Source organism: Mesocricetus auratus, unplaced genomic scaffold (assembly GCF_017639785.1).
Source record: "Mesocricetus auratus isolate SY011 unplaced genomic scaffold, BCM_Maur_2.0 Super-Scaffold_100010, whole genome shotgun sequence".
Taxonomy (NCBI): Eukaryota; Metazoa; Chordata; class Mammalia; order Rodentia; family Cricetidae; genus Mesocricetus; species Mesocricetus auratus.
Window position 1 is genome coordinate 44,966,883 of NW_024429194.1, and position 17,444 is coordinate 44,984,326.

Consider the following 17,444-nt stretch of genomic DNA (forward strand, 5'->3'; position numbering starts at 1 on the left):
TTCTTCCCACCAGCCTGTTCCCAGAGCCGCATCAGTCCCAAATGAACATGCAGGATGCTATATTAATTATGAAGCTGTTGGCCATTTTCTATGGTTTCTTATTGGCTAGCTCTGACTTAATTATTAACCCACAACTGCTAATCTGAGTATTTCCATGTGGTCTTCTCTTACCAGAGAAAGGGTTTGAACCTCTTGCTCCTCTCGCATCCTACATGGTGACTGACCGTGCCTCCATTTCCCAGAATCCTCCACCTCTCCTAGTCCAACCTATCTTGCTTCCCTGTTGCCCAACAGTGCTTTATTTATCAACCTATAAGACAAATGGACACACAGAAGGACTTCCCCCATCACCCTTTCTTCCCACTCTGCTTTTGGTCATGTGTTACAGAGTTTTCTTGTCCCGCCAGGCCCTGCTGCCCTTCTTTTCATCCCCAAATAAACACATAAATGCTGCATTAGTTATTAAACTGTTGGCTGATAGCTAGGGCTTCTTATTGACTACTTCTGTCTTAATTATTAACCCATAACTACTAATCTATGTATTTCTACGTGGTCTTGTTTTTCTGGAGAATACCCTAACCTGCATCTCCTTTTGGCGACTACATGTCATCTATTTCCGGTATTTCTCTGCCTACCTTTCCCAGAATTCTCCTCATATCCTAGTCCTGCCTCATTGACCAAATAGTGTTTTATTCATTAACCAATAAGAGAAACATATACACAGAAAGACATTCCCCGTCAGTCATGGTGGCTTTTTTTTTTATTTTTACAGCAATACTAAGCCTTACTAAAACAGGAACTGGTACCAGGATCATGGAGTATTGCTGTGACACATCTGATGGTGTTGTTTTAGGGAGGATATGTTCCACTGATAATGGACTTGGGAACATAGGGCTAGAAAAGCAAGAGTGCTCAGGGATTCGTAACTGTTATGGGAGTTTGGAAGATAGGAATGTTAAGTGCAATGGAGACAACAGAAGCTTGGCTTGTGACATTTTAGAAGGCTGTAGACTCTACAGGGACCATTGGTGTGATATTTTGAATAACAATGTATTCCTGGTCAGCTAGAGCTGAAGAAACAGTTGTGATTAACAAGAGGCCAGTAGTACTGAAGTGAAATATTTACTTTACAGGGACAATTGGTGCTGGTTAATTACAGCTGAGAAATTAGCTGTGACTAAGAAGAGACCAGCATCACTGAGAAAATCTTCAGGGAAGTGTTTTCTCAGGGTCAGTATGCAGAAGCTGTGATCCAGCGGGAACCAAGGCTGCATCTCATACTGGCAACTGAACTTGGTACTATGTAAGAGTCTCCCACACAATCTTGATTTGAGGGTATGAAGAGCAGCTAAAGCTTGGCACCATGAGAAGACAAGAGAGGCCAGTGATGAAGGTGTTGCCTCAGGTGCAGTGGAAACCTGAGAAACTTGACATCACACATCAAGGTTGGAGTCCCTGAAGAGAAGCAAGGAAGCCATTGGTTAAGGTGCAGCCTGTGCAAATACCAGAATTTTGCCGATGTCAGCATCATGAGATGATTACCAAAGGACAGTGGCAGGTGTGGTATGGAGCTGGCCTGAGCCTAGGAGATGAGCTGTTGCTGTGCTGCAAATGACAGAGTTGGAGAAATGGATCCTCCCAAGCTCCTTGGAGACCCATGAGTGAGCTCCAGACATTGGACACTGAGTTACTTACACCATGAGAGTTCAGTTTCACTTTTTAAAATTGTGACTGTGCCTTAGTTCTTTCCTCTTGGAGTGAGGATATATGTAACTTATGTTGGATTTTACAGGAGGTCACAGTTAAGAGACTTTGGATTATTAGAAAGACTGCATTTTTAGAAAGACTTTTTTTTGAGACAGGGTCATTCTACATATCCCTGACATATCCCATCCTGGAACTCATGATGTAGACCAGGCTGTCCCTAAACTCACAGAGATCCTCCTGCCTCTGTTTCCCAAGTGCTGGGACTTAAGGTGCGGGCCACCATGCCTGGCTGAGACCTTTGATGTTTTAAAGAGACTGAACTTTTAAAGATTGTGGGACTTTTAGATTTACACTATGTTTTTTAATGTAATATTAACATGAGATCTTGGGGCTCAATCAGAAAGAAAAACTAATGCTTAGTAATGATATATCTGTGTGTCAAATTGACAGGGAGTCAATTGTGCTGGTTAGCCTTTTGTCAACTTGACATAATATGGAGTAATCTGGGAAGAGCAAATGTCAACTGAGAAAATGCCACCATAAGGCTGGTCAGTAGATAAAAGTATGTGAGGAGTTTTCTTGATTAATGGTTGATGTGGAAGGGTACAGACCATTGTGGGTGGTGCCACCACAGGGCAGGTAGTCCTGGGTTGTGTCAGAAAGCAAACTGAGCAGGCCATGGAAAGCCAGCCAGAAAACTGTTCCTCTATGATCTCTGTCTTGGTTTCTTCCTCCTGATGATGGACTGTAAGTCAGATAAATGCTCCCCTCCCCAAGATGCCTCTGTCACAGCAATAGAAAACTAACGTAGGAAGGTTCTTTTGCTGGACTCAGAGATCACAGTTTTCAGATAGTCTTGTTGGTTAGCTTGTTTGGGGCTTCCTTGTTTCCACCTTTCCACTTACTAGAATTAAGGAGAGCATCACATGTACCTGGCTTTTTACGTGATTTTTGTGGATTTGAACTCTGATATTCAGGCTTGTCCATAGCAAACACTTTATCCACTGAGCCAAGGTCTTCCCAGGCCCTGAATTTTTTTACTTACTTTATTTACTTGTCTGATTGTTTTTCAAGACAGGGTTTCTCTGTGTACCTCTGGCTGTCCTGGAACTTGCTCTGTCGCCCAGGCAGGCCTGTAATTCTGCCTCCCAAGTGCTGGGATTAAAGGCGTGTGCTACCACTCCTGAATTGGTTTTTAATTAAAAATTGTGTACGGATGTTTTGTCTATCTGTATGTCTACGCATGATGTGCATGCCTGGTGCCCCCAGAGGCCAGCGGCAGGCATTGACTTCCATGGAACTGGAGTTGCAGATGATTGTGAGCTGCCATATAGGTGGGAATTGAACCCTAGTCCTCTGAAAAAGCAACAAGTGGTTTTAGTCATAGAGCAATCTCTGCAGACCCTGAGTTACTCTTTTGACTTCTGTACTCTTGGATATAGGTACACCACATACCCCTTAACTGGCTCAACCTCTTATGTGGGAAAGAGAGGTATTTCTGAGAGCTGTGGATTGCCATACTTTTAGAAATATTGTCAAGAAAAAGAAGGTTTGGGGCCCCACAGAGCATTCATGTGTTCCACAGATAATGGTGAGCGCAGTATTCATCCGAGTTGATAGCACAAAAGAATTCATAGCTGTATCTAATCAAACGAAAATAGCCCTTATTCCAAATCAGCTCTATTGTGTTTTAGAAGGCAGAAGGTTCTGTGCAGTAGAATAGCTGAGAAGACATATTGCATAGCTTGATATTCTACTGATCATTTGCATTAAAATAAGGGCTTTGTGGTTGACTGTTAAGGGTGTGAGCTTGGCACTAGATGTCTGTGTTTCCCTCTGCCTTTGTCTTTTACTCACCGGGTAAAGTTGAGCAAGCTTCTTTTCCTCTGTTTCCTTGTCTGAGGAAACCCGTAGGGTCTGTGGTGGGTTGAATGACATGTCTTGACTGCTTGCAACGGATTAAGACGTGTGGCCTTGTTGGAGAAGGTATGAAGCTGGGGGTGACCTTCTGGTTTCTGATGCCTCCCTGCATCCCCAGTATACTCTCTCTGCTTCCCATCTGAGGGTCCTGATGTGAGCCCTTAACTGTTCCAGCATCATGCCTGCCTGCTGCCACACTTCTTGATAACATGATGATGGACTCCTATCCCTCTGCAACTGAAGCCCCAAATAAACCCTTTCTTCTTCTATTCATTGCCTTGGTCATGGTGTTCTATCACAGAAATAGAAAAGTGCCTAATAAACCAGCATTTCCAGATGCTGTGGGTAATTCATTTAGCACATTGTGGGTGCTTAGCATGAATTCTATGCTGAATGCTTGCTGCGTTTTGGGAGCATGGCCTGTCCTATTCCTCTTTTCTGGGTTGCATGGGGCTGCAAATGCAGCGGAGTATGTTGATAATGTAAACTACTTGATGCATCTTATGGTTTCTGATGCCCATTCATCTCCTGCATTTGGTGAGATTTGGAGCTAGCACTTACAAGTGCCGGCCCATGGTCCCAAGCCTAGCAATGTTCATAGGGCAAGGGAAACTTCATAGGGAATAGGGACTAGAGGGAGAGGTAACAGAGGCTTCCCAGAAATCTCCATCCACTGGCAACTGAGCTGTTCCGTGTGAGAGGACAGTTCTTGTGTTAGCCATTATAACCTGAGGCTTCTGTGTTCAGCTTTGTCCCATCCAATGAATAATCACAGATAAATATGACTCTGAGGCCACATAGTTTTTAGGGTCTAAGTTGGGTTCTCTGGAGCCATGGCAACATTTTTTTTGGTTTTACGAGACAGGGTTTCTCTGTATTGTTTTGGAGGCTGTCAGTCCAGCCTGGCCTGGAACTCACAGAGATTCACCTGCCTCTGCCTCCCAAATGCTGGGATTAAAGGCGTGTGCTGCCACCGCTCGGCTAGCATTTTCTTATTTAGGTTTTTTTGAATAGTTAATTCATTCACATGGTGTAAATATTTTTAAAAAGTAAATAGATGTTTAGTGGACATTTCCCCCTTTTTTTGTTGTCAGAGTCCAAAACCTCATTGGTAAGCCTTATTATTTATTGCTTACATAACACTTCAGGTTTTCACTAGTGAAAGCCAGGAGACATGACTTTGTGGGAGCTTAGAATGTGCTGCTTGGTTAATATTGTCCCTCAAAAGTCTCCCTTTTCTGAGACAGAATCTGGGTATATAGCCAGGCTGGTGAGGAACTGCGTTCTTCCTGTCCCAGCTTCCCTAGTGCTGAGATTACAGACAGGTACCATCACGTCTGGCTATTAAAAGTCTGAATAATTTTCAACATCACACTTTCATTTTGCCTTGGACCATGTAAATATATGGCCTATTCTTCCCTTGGCTTTTTTGCTTAAGCATGGACTTTAAGGATTCTTTTCGTGTTCATATGAAGATTTTCTTACAATTTTTACTGCTACCCAGTAGTCTGTCCTTGAGGATTTAAAAAGCTTCATTCCTATCTAGGTTGGGAATTACTTAGAAATTACTATCCCAACTTTCCAGCCCTTTGATGCTTCCAAACTTGTGAGAGAGAAAATAGAGAAGTCCTGGGAATCGCCTCTCTGGCTGAATGCCTCGTGTGACCTGCAGGGATTGAGACACGCTCAAATGCCATCTTGTCCCTTTACCAACTAACTGACGGGTCACAACCCTACGGGCCACGTCTCTTTCTCTGTCCCTGTTAGTGTGATGCTGGCGTGATGTCATCTGGGCTCCATCAGTCACAGCACTTCACTTCTCTCTGCTCCAGTCTGGGGCGAAATGCGCTGGGCTGCATGATACAATGGCCACTGGAGACACATTTTGAAGACTCCTCTTCCATTTCCCGTTCATTCCTACAAATCATCATTTCTGGATGGATCTGTGGCCGTGGCTGAACAACCTGCTGCTTTTGAGAAGACAGTGGAGGCCTCCATCCTATGGAGTCTCGGGACTGTTGGACAGCACCAGAGCAGCGTTCTGAAACCTGGAACTCCCTGTGAAGCAGCCAGTCTCTCTGGCTCTATTACAGACTCCAGTCCCCAATGTCCTTCTTGGTGACACTGGTGACTCACTCACTCAGGATCTAGTCCTGTTTATTGGATCTTAGCTTCACCATGGTGTTCTGGCAGCATTCCTTTGGGAAGGGTAGAATAGATAGTTCACATTCCCTGAGAGACTGGTGCTGCAGGCCTCAGCCTGGCTGGTCATGTGACCTGCCTGTTCCCCTCCATTATTGTGGCTTGGATTTGAGTGCATACATGTAGAATCTTTACTCCTGATGCCGTTGTACAGTGAAGAGCGAGGCAGTGAATTTCAGGCAGCTGGGGCATGCCTCAGTTACCAGACCTGGCTATCCAACAGTTGAACCAGGCACCCATGACATTTGTGTAGCATTCACCACACACACACACACACACACACACACACACACACACACACACACACACTCATGAACAGTAGAGTGAATGAAGAGAAGATCAACAACCCTGTTACGTTAGCACCTCTGTTCTTTCTCAGGCAAGAGAAACCACAAACCACTCAATGGCTTATGTTTCCTTGATTCAATCAAGCCATGCCCTTGGTACCTGAGAGGAAGATTAACTAGATGCTAAAAATGCACTTCTTAAGTCCAATTCCATTGGCAGGGAAGCTTCCAGGTACCCCGAGAAAACACTGGGGGAAAACAGGCTACAATTCCAATTAAACACCATATTGAGTACTTTGGTCTCAGTACACTCTATTTGTTTAGTTTCTAAGACTATTTGATAAGAGAAGTGCTAGGGTGGCAAAAAATTAATTAAAGTTAGAAAGAATGATCTTAGGAGAGAAAAGGGAGGGGAAGCTAAGAATCCGTAGAAGGCCTCCCCCACAACTGTCATCAATTAATTAATCACTAATTCTTTCATTATTTGCAACTTAAGAATCTCTGTACCCTAGACAAAACAAAACAAAACAACAACAAACCCACACAAACTAAGGTTATTGTTTTATTTAAGTTGTCTATCTAGGACATTCTGAAAAACAATCTCTAAAATGGATTTGGCCAGTGCTAACCTCGTTGGAGTATGACTGAGCATTACTGAGGGTCTTGGGGCTGGGGGCATTGGAGAAATCTCCCCTCATCAGAAGGTAAAGCACCAGAGACCTATTTTCCTGCTACTTCACCATGTGTTTCGCACGGTTCAGGCCAGAACACAGTCAGAGCATCCACAGCTATCTGGCGGAGGGTGTGGGAGCAGAGAGCGAACAAAGCTATCTCCACAACCATCCTGGGCTGCTGGCCTCTCTATCTATCTGTCGTCTATCTATCTATCTATCTATCTATCTATCTATCTATCTATCTATCTATCTATCTATCAATCATCTATCATCTATCTGTATACCATCATCTATATGTCTTTCAGTGTAATACACGATGCATTATGTGAATTTTACCACATTTTAAAATTTATTATGATTATATATATATATATATATTGTGTGTGTGTGTGTGATGTGTATGTGTGTCTTATGTACCATGGTGTATTTGTGGAAGTCAGAGAATGACTTTCATGGGTTCCAGAGATTAAGCTCAGATGCCCATGTTTACACAGCAAACACTTTTATCTGATTAACCGAGAATAGATGGGCTAAGTTCTAACAGCTTGCCCCTCACCCCAGGGTAGAGACCAAGCATGTCGGCTGTTTATACAGCTATGAATTCCTGTTTCACTCCTACCTGCTTGCCCTTCTCCAAGTGATCAGCTGAGCATCTTAACCAAAGTGATTTATGCCTGTGTTGTGTTAGGCATGGCCTGACACTGATGGAGTCCCTTATCTCCTGCCTATGTCCTCTTGATGACAGTCACCCTCTCTCTATTCTGGGTGGGGCTAGTATGTGTGTGTGTGTGTGTGATTGTCATGAATGCATTCTGTTATCTTCATCTGAGCTCCCACCTGCCTTTCATGGCTTTATTGGACTTTTCAGAACTCAAAGGGGACAGAAGATGCCCCCAGAAAGTTCATACCATGTCCCCAAGCCTGCCTTCCCCTGCCAGAGAGAGTCTGTGTGCTTTGGATGGATTTGGGGAATATGGTTCCTAAAAGGCAGCACAGGGTGTAAGTGCTTGCACCAACTGCTCAACCTCCCAGTCCCTGACAGGAATTGATGGGTGTGGTGACAGTCTACCCTGTGGGTCCCCTCCCTCCAGTCCTGTCCCTATAAACATCAATGTGTTTTCCTTTTTGTGCATGCTGCAGCCATACAGAAGTCCGTGGAGTACGCTAGTGAAGGAAACAGCCCTGGGAAGAGACATAAGCACAGCAATGGGGGACTGAGGTACCTCCTAAAGGCTTCATGGGGGGGGCCCATGAGAACGGAAGAGAATTTCGTCTGAGCCTGCCTTTTGAATTTGCCCCAGATGCAGTGACATTTTCCTTTTTGGCTGTTTTGAAAAAGGAAGAGAGGAGAAAATGTAGACTGTGACATTAAAGATGGACGGGGCTCAGACAAATTGAACAGCTTTGAAGGCTTCCCCAGTGCTGAGCCAGTGGAGGGCAGGTCTCCACGGTGCGCTTCTGGGAGATGCAGGGCTCTCTTCCTAAGTCTGGTGAAAGCCGAATAACGAAAAGGCAGCTTTTAGGCCGGCCCGCTACCAAAGGACGTTTAATATTTAACATGGCTCTGGCTGGTGAATGTGCCCGGCTTGGCTCGTCTACTTTTGGTTGACATTTATAGCAGCAGTTCTCGGAGGTGAGAGGTTGGGCACCAGGCAAGGCCAGCTCCTGGGGTTTTGGGTCTTCTGGGGAAGGCACGTGCGTACTGGGCCTGGCTGTGCACCCGGCTTTAGAGCAGGTAGTTCCAGTTGGCCTCACTGGGTGTGAAAGGCAACCAGAAGAGGTAGAAAGATGATTTAAGAAGGACTGTTGCTCCTTTCATTTCTCTTGGCTAACCTATCTGTGACTCTTTATTCTCTACTGTGCAGGGTGGGGAGTGGAAAAGAGAAACTCCAAGAAGAGACTAGAATTGCATATGTGGCTTCCAGAGGCAGGCTTGTGAAACCCTCCATCCTTCCAGCGACCCCCAAAATGAAGACTCTCTGTTGACTCTCAACTTGGCCCAGAGCAGATCTAAGTCTAGAGTGTCTTCCTCATCTTTGACATTCCCCACCCCGCAGCTCAGCTTCCACATGGTGCCTGCTGGGACCTACATCCATGTAGGGAAAAAGCAACCCCCCACCCTGCATACCCACAAGAACAATATCCTGTTGTCCAGACTCATCAGCCGGGAGGTCTGTGTACCCTGGATGGGGAAGAAAGTTATACAGTGTTTTAAAAAAGTCACTCTGTGCCTGAACCTATGCATGAGTGGCTGACGTTAGTGGGCATAGCTGGTGCTGGTCAGCAGAAAGAATTCCATGTAGTTATATGCTAGATTGACTTCAATTGGTGTTGCCTACCAGTGACCCCCTTTTGATTAGTGTAGCTGAGTTGAATTCTCTTGCCTTTGGGCTCAGGTCCTCACAAAGCAACAGAAATTGAAATAGTGCAGTGGCAAGCCGCAGCAGTGGGGTCTGCATTGGGGAAGGAACTTCGGGGACCTTCCATCTTGTTAATGGAACACTTCCTTAGACGTTGGGAGCCAAGCGCTCCCAAGTAATGAATTTCTCCTCTGGTAATCATTCACCAGTGTGCATGATGACCTGGGTATTTTTGCTGTGCTACACATTTCCAGACTTCCACAGTGACTTGTCAGCACCTGGGAAAAATGAAATGGACATGACCCATCTCTTTGAGACGTGCCCTCCCAGCTGCCTTTCGTCTTGGTTGAAAGAAAGAGTAGGTGGGACCGCCTGGTAGGGCAACAGGGGCTGTGCTGTGACTCCAACCTATCTCCCAGGCACATTAGCATAGCCTTGCCAAGCCTGTAGCATTCTTACTATGTTAAGCCCCAGTGTTGGGTCCAAATGACTCCACAGTGGCCTCTGCCTTCTGCACCTGCTATTTCCTGTAGCACAGTGAGCTACACAAGCAGTTTCTTTCTTTTTGAAGGCGTGGGTGCAAATGGGGGTACCATTAGACATCTGGACACCCCATGGGTTCCTGCCGCCTCTGGGGTGATGGCGGGCCACAAGGCTATCGTCTGAGTCACGTGTGTGAGTGTCACCATCTGCAACTGTAATTGCAACCACGTGGTCAATTGTAAGAAGGGGTTTATAAGCAGCTTTTATTGCATTTCTGGATCATGAAGACAAAACAACAGATGGGAAGACAACCGAGATTCCCAGTCTCTACCTCTTCTCTGAGGGAGTGAGCAGGCTGAGGGGGTGAGCAGGCTGAGGCAGCTGCTGGGTGGCCTCTCTGTGGTTGTCTATAATTAGGACAAACACTACCTCCCCCATTTTCTGCTCTGGCTTTATGCGCTCACCCTAATCAGACCACAAACACTATTTTGTTTGTTTGAATAGGAATGGCTCTTGAATTCTTGGTAGGATGGAAACTCCCCAACCAATATTACCAGATAAAAGATAGAATACCCAGTTAAATATGAATTTCCCATAAATAGTGAATAAGATTAATTGAAATACATCCTAAGTGTTACCTTTTGGGGGGTAAGATGCTTAGGAAAAAGATATCACAGTGGGCTGGCCTGACAGCTCATGGAGGAAAGGTGCTTACTGTGCAAGCCTGACACCTGAGTTTCGTCTGTGGAATCCATGAAGTTTGTCCTCCAGTTTCCAGCCTGCACTGAGACACACAGGCATGAGTAGATGCATGCCCTCTCCCATGCATGCGCACATACACAGCACAAGCACGTGTGCACACACGCGCACATACACAGCACACATACACAATGCGCTCTATGCACACACAATAATAATAAGACTTAGACTGATGAAATTTACATGATGCAATATTTTTACACGGCTTTAACCATTTTGAAATATACAGTTCAGTTGTATTAAGTACTAAGTGTTGCATAACCACTACCCATTTCCAGAACTTTCTCATGGCAAACTTTATACCTGTAACAATAACTGCCAACTCCTTGCCTCTGGAACTCTTTAACCTACTTTCTGTTTGTATGAATTTGTCTAGTCTACGTATTTTATATAAGTGGACTCAATTTATCCTATTGTGTCTGCCTTATTTTATTTAGCACAATGTTTTCAAAGTCCATTCATGTAGTATGTGTCAGAATGTCATTCTTTTGAAAGCTGAATAATATTCCATTGTATGTAATAGATGTTTTTGTTTACTCTTTGATCTGGTTATGGGCATTTGTATGTTTCCTCCCTTTGACCATAGAGAATGATGCTGCTCTGAACCCAGCTGCCAAGGAATCTGCTTGACTCTGGACTTTCAATTATTTTGTGTATCAATTATTTTGGGTATACAGACCCAGCAGCAGAGCTATTGAATCATGTAATGACTCTGTTTACCACTGTGAGGAACTGCTATACAGTTTTCCTCAGTGGATGCACAGGCCATTTAAAAATATTAATTAAAACATAATTACACCATTAAGCCCCCTCCCCCACTTCCTTCCTTCTCATCCTTCCCAAGTCCCCTCCTCAGAGTTCCTCCCATATTCCTGGTTTTCTCTTCTTTAACCGTTGCTGATATTAATGCACATAAGTGAATAAATACAAACACAACCCTCTGAGTCCGTTCGGTGCTGCCTGCGTGTATATGCTTCTGGGGGATGACCACTTGGTATTGAATAACAACCAGGGGCTTATCCCAGGAGCACTAATTCTCTCGGCAGTCGTTGATTCCTTGTAGTTTGTCATCTAGGGTGGGGTCCTATAGGCTTTTTACCTCACCTATTTTGGGATGTCAACGAATGATGGACTTGTTCGGGTCTCGTTTAGGTGGACATGTTGTTGAGATTTCATGGGTGTAGCTTCCCTGTCATCGCTAGAAAGAAAATCTCACAGCAGACTTTCTGGTCCTCTGGCTCTTACATCTTTCCACTCTCCTTTTCTTGGTCTTTCTGGGTCTTAGGTGTAGGAAGTATGTTGTAGATGTGTCAGGTTGGGCACCCCACAGTCAGTTGTTCTCAGCATTCTGACTGGTTGTGGTTGGCTGTAATTGCGTCCTTCTGCTTCACAAAGAAGTTTGTTTGATGAGGGGTGAGATCTACATTTATTCACGTGTGGTGACTAGGTCCCTAGTAGGAAGCAAGTCTGGGTCATGGGACAATTTTATTGGTTAACTCTGGCAACATTTCGACTGTTTCAACAGGATTTTAATTCGAATATTTTATTTAACCTAAAATACCATAGTTAAATAGGAGTCAATAGTGCACACATCCTTGTTGGGACTTGTGGACATGGTTTCTCTGCCCAGACTCTCAGGGCTATAGACAGGGTCTGTGAAGCCTTGTCCTTGCTGTTTGTATAGCACAGACTTTCATATACTCCTGGAAGCCAGAGATCAAAATTCACTCAGCCAGAATCATGGCTTCCCAAGGTCACAGACTTAGAGACAGAACTGAATCTTGAACCCTGGTCTCTCAAGATCCCAAGAACAGCACTTTCTTTCTTTCTTTTTTTTTTTTTCTTTTAACCCTCTCAGCATGTTCAAGTTCAAGGAAAGTGGAGGACTGGGAACTTCAAAACCTTTTGAGTGTTCTTTGAACTCCCACGGGCCTTAAATATAGTTGGCTCCAAAGAGAAACGGGAATTCTCAGGGAGGGATAAGATGAGGGGGACGGGGAGAGGGGAAGGGGAAGAGATAAGGCGAACCCAGGTGGTCAAGCTGGGTAATAGTGCTGACAGTTGGCCACCTGCACACCTACCTAGTCAGCAAGACAGAGTGTGCAGGGAGAGGCTGTGTTTTGGTTCAAGGCAGATGCAGTCAAGGGCTTCTTCATGAGATTTATTAGTGGAGCTTTGTTCCAAACCACTGCTGCCTGGCTCTGCAGACAGCTGCAGGAGGCTGGTGCTGGTGGTGGGGGAGTTGTGGAGTTCTCACCATTGGAACCACATTTCCAGGCGAGGCTGAGCCTGGGGTTGGAGATGGGTCCACAGTCCATGCCTGCTGTTTCAGTGAGGAGCTTGGTGAAGGACATGCAAGGTGTCACTGCTCAGATTCTTACATCTCCAATCCTGACCCCAGGACTTTGCTTCTCCAGTGACTAGGCCTTTCTGCAGAGTCCTGAGCTCCTGTGTGTATCAGACAGGGCCTGAGTCTGGGCTTGTGCACTCTGGTCCTGCCCCGTGGGTTCTCTGTTGAAAATCTGAATGTGATGTCCTAGAGCACGAGAAGAAGGGGTGAGGAACGGCTCTGCACACATTTCTTTAGCAAAGGAGCCTCTTTTTTGTTTGTATGCACAGCACTCGAAAACTTGTGGGGACAGAAAGAGTGTGCCTCTATCCACGTGCATGCACACATACACACACACTCATGCACACACATGATGTCCAGGTTTGTTCCTGGCAGGGAAGGCAAAGGAAGCAGACGTCATTCTCTGGATCAACTGTAGAAACAACTTGGATCATGGTTCCCCCTGAGGTTTCTTGCTGAGGTCTCCAGGGAGGACTTGAGAGGAATATCCAGGAATTCTTCCAGGAGCCTCCTCTCACAGAGAGAGCCTGGGAATAGGGGAGGGTTAGCCTAGTGGATGGGTGCGATCCATGAGGGATGTTCTGGAGTGCCGAGCAGTGGGAATTTGGGCCAAGATCCACCTTTGCCTATTCTCTTAAGGCCAATTAATTAGCTGCTGATGGGAATGGGCACTGGAGTCACTGTGAGGTCCTTGGGAGGACAGCAGGGTAGCCTGGAGGACCCACAAGGACCCACACCAGATAACAGGCCCTGTTCTGCCCTCTGTTCCTAAACTCCCTTGCTTGCTGTCTCCTGAGGGACTTTTTTTAAAGGAATTCTGATTAGCTGGGCCAGGAGTTACAGCCTGAAGCCCGTGAGAATGGGAATAGAGTCAGGTGGCTGCTGTTTCTAGGTTCCCTCCCACACCCCATCCCCACCATCAATGTGGTAGGGAAGACACAGCCTCAGTCTCCAGATGGGTTCTGTTCTCTGAAGCATAGGCCTGTTCCAACTGCATTTCACTGGCTTGCCTCCTCTGAGGATCTCATAAACATTTCCAGAAGGATACAGATAAAAAAAAATAATAATAAAAAGTTCTTATGTAAACACTAGATGGCTAGCAACCAGGAGATGTTATTGGTTTATTAAGATTTTAAAAATACCCAGAGCTCAACGAAAGGAAGGAAGAGATATGCTTTCATTTCACCCTGTGTTCCTGTTGCAGGGGTCAGGAACCCGTTAGAAACCCACGTCTCGGGAGACTAGTGAAGCCCATGAAGATGACAGGAGGGGCCAAGAGCCAAGTTGCAGATTTGACTGTGGTGACCTTCTGAAGCCTGGGAGAAGTGCGAGGGTGGCTGTCCTTTCTTTCTGAAAAATGAAGGGAAGCCACAGACTCACGTAGATAAGAGCGCTCCTCCTCGTCCTGACCTTCAGGCACCAGCGTGATGTGATCTTTGTCCTCTGTGATCCCACTCTTAAAGACTGCTTTGTGTCCTGGGAAGGCATTGACCTCCTTCTCTCAGGATCTGAAAAGCTTTCGGGGAGTTTTTTCTTGGCTTCTCCCTCCTCCCTTCAGGAGTTAGAGTAAACAGCATTATCTTGGAGGCTCTCCCTTGATGACTTATTTAGAGATAGTAAGCCTGATGATTCCTGTTAGAGACACCTGCTAATTGCTATCACTGCATTTACAGTAACCAGTCCTGATTCCCTGTGTTTGGCTATTTGATTTTTTTTTTTGTTCTCCTGCTGGAGTTTAAAAACTCAGGAAATGCTCCAAAACATTTCTCAAATAAAATGATCCGGTCAAAATTCCTTTTTGGTGTGTGTGTGAATAAAGCCCCAGGATGAGGCAAATTCAGCTCTGGTTTGTAGCTTCCATAAGAAGGGGGTCATCTTAAAGCTCTACCTGGCTTTCCTTGGTGAGTCATTCCCTGTGGGAACTTAGCACTACTACCTTGGAGTGTATCTGGCTTCCTTTTGCCTTCACTGTCCAAAGTCTGGCTTGTTTTGAATCTAATAACCAAATAGCGGAGAGTCCCAAACCCACTTGTGAGGCCAGGTGTGACAAGGTATTATCTGGGATAATCAAAGAAATGTGACGTGTGCCTCACAGGAAGTAGACGTGGAGACACAGGCAATGCAGTTGACTGGAGACCCCATAGTACAATGGCAGGATCAGGTCTACCCCCTAATGTGGACTGTGCTAATCCTGAGATAAAGCCTGTTTACTGGTCACATGTAGTCTTCTTTCCTTTGCTGCAGACTATGGCATTCCACAAGCAATATCCCTGTAGGTCCTTTTGAACTGAGTGGCTGCTGTCTAAAAGGGGTAGGTTGCAGGGGACAGAAGCCTAAGGGCCAGACCAAGGCTGGGACAACTTGGCACTGTCCAGAAAGACTTAAAGATGGCATCTACTGAATACCTGTGGAATGACAAGTAATCAATAACTGTGGCTGTTATGTCACTACTTCCAGCAATAAGTCACTTTTGTGTGATTCTATATAAATGTCCTGGGGATGAAAAGTATGTACTCTTGCCCAGAATTAATAAAGTATGTCGTTACATCTGCCCTTGGATCTCACAACCCTCCATCTCTGGACTCAGGATTTCCATTTCCCTTTGGTGTGGACCTCTTTTCTTTTGGTGCTATATATTGGTACTTTATTCTCTTTTTGGCCAAGTCATATTCCATTGTATGAATTTTAGCATAATTTTTATTGATTTTTGGGGGAGAATTTCACAGAACACACTCTAACCCGGCTGATTTCCCAGTCCCTCCATATCTTCCCCTCACACCTGTAGCATCCTCCCAAAAGAAAATTGAAAATAATATTACTTAAAAAACAAAACAAAACAAAAGCCTACGTTGTTCTTCCATCTTTCCTACCTCTTCATTCAGCTTAGTGGCATTGGGGCTACAGAGTGTCACACAGTATTCATCTTAGTGGCATTGGGATCTGCAGAGTGTCATCAGTATACCCTTATGTCCACCCTGCTTTACTTGCAAATGCTCATTATAATGAGCTGTTGGTCTGGTTCCAGGCCTCTGACTTCTGGCACACCATCAACACTGGATCCTCACCAAAACTCCTCACAGATATCCTGCTGTTTTAGGGTTTCTATTGCTGTGAAGAGACACCATAATCACGGCAACTCTTATAAAGGAAAACATTTAATTGAGGTGGCTTACAGTTCAGAGGTTCAGTCCATTAATATCACCATGTGGAGCATGGAAGCATGCAGGCAGACATGGTGCTGGCTACATCTTGATCAGGAAGTGGACTGAGAGTCACACTGAGGGAAGCTTGAGCAAAAGAGACCTCAAAGCCTGCTCCCACAGTGACACACTTCCTTCAACAAGACTACACCTATTTCAAAAAGGCCACACCTACTAATACTGCCATTCCCTTTGGAGGCCATTTTCTTTCAAACTACCACACCTGCCATTGTTCTGAGTCATGGAGATCCCACCCAAGGTTAGACAGGACCACTCCCTTCATGAATTCTGGCAGGTCCATGGATGGGGTAGATGTTGTGTTGGACCAACTCAAAACCCTGGATGTGGGTCTGAGTGGTAACTGATTTGGTCAGTCTGGCCACTTGGGCTGCCCCCTTTCAGGCAAGGGTTAGGGCTAGCTCTTCTATTCTATACCCATGTTACCAGGCCAGCTCTCCCACACCTGTGGTGAGGGATGGGGCCAGCTCTCTTGGGTATGAGGCCAGCTTTTCCATGAGGGATGGGGCCAGCTGCTACAGTGTCTAGTGAGGAGCAGAGTAAGCTCTCCCATGGCCAGAATAGGGTAGTGCTAACTCAGCATGGCTCTTGGATTTCAACACACATGGTCTTGGGTCACAGAGATCAACACAGACCCTCCCAACGATAGCAGGGACATGAACTCAGGTTGACAGCAGGTTGGGCCTGAACATTACCATGGCCCTGGGGGCAGTACAGGCCACACAGATCAGTATGGCTCTAGCAGCAGCATGGCCCTAGGACACCAATATGGACTCAGGTATGTGTCCAGACCCCAGGTATCTGCATGGCCCTTGGTGGTAACAGGAGCCATAAACATCAAATCAGATCCTGGGTGATTAGGGTCGCAGACACAGACATGGCCCTTGGCAGCAGTCTGGGCCCAGACAACACCATGGCCTCAGGTGGCAGCATAGGTCACTCAGATCAGCTTGGTCTGCATGGATCTTGGACACCAACATGGACTCAGGTGGGTGTCCAGACCCTGGGCATCTACTTGGTCTTCAGTGGTAACTGAAGACATGGACTTCAACACACGCATTGGCTGCTTTAGGGCTACAGAAGCAGACATGACCTTGGGCGGCAATTCAGGCCTGGATGTTATCATGGCCCTGGGTGGCAGTGCAGGCTACTCAGCTCAGCATGGCCCTGGCAGCAGCACAGCCCTTGGACACCAACGTGGCCTTAGGTGGTGGTCCAGACCAAGACCCCAGGCATCCATGTGACCTTTGGAGGCAATATAGGCCATGGATATCAACACAGATGATGGCTGTGGTAGGACCATGGACCCAGACATGGAACTCAGCAGCCGCCTGGCCCCAGATGTCACCATGGGCAGCACAGGCTACTCAGATCTATATGGCATAGTTGCAGCATGGCTCTCAGATACCAACATGGCCTCAGGGGGTGGACCAGACTCCAGGTATCCACATAGCCTTTGAAACAGGAGCAACGGACATCAACAC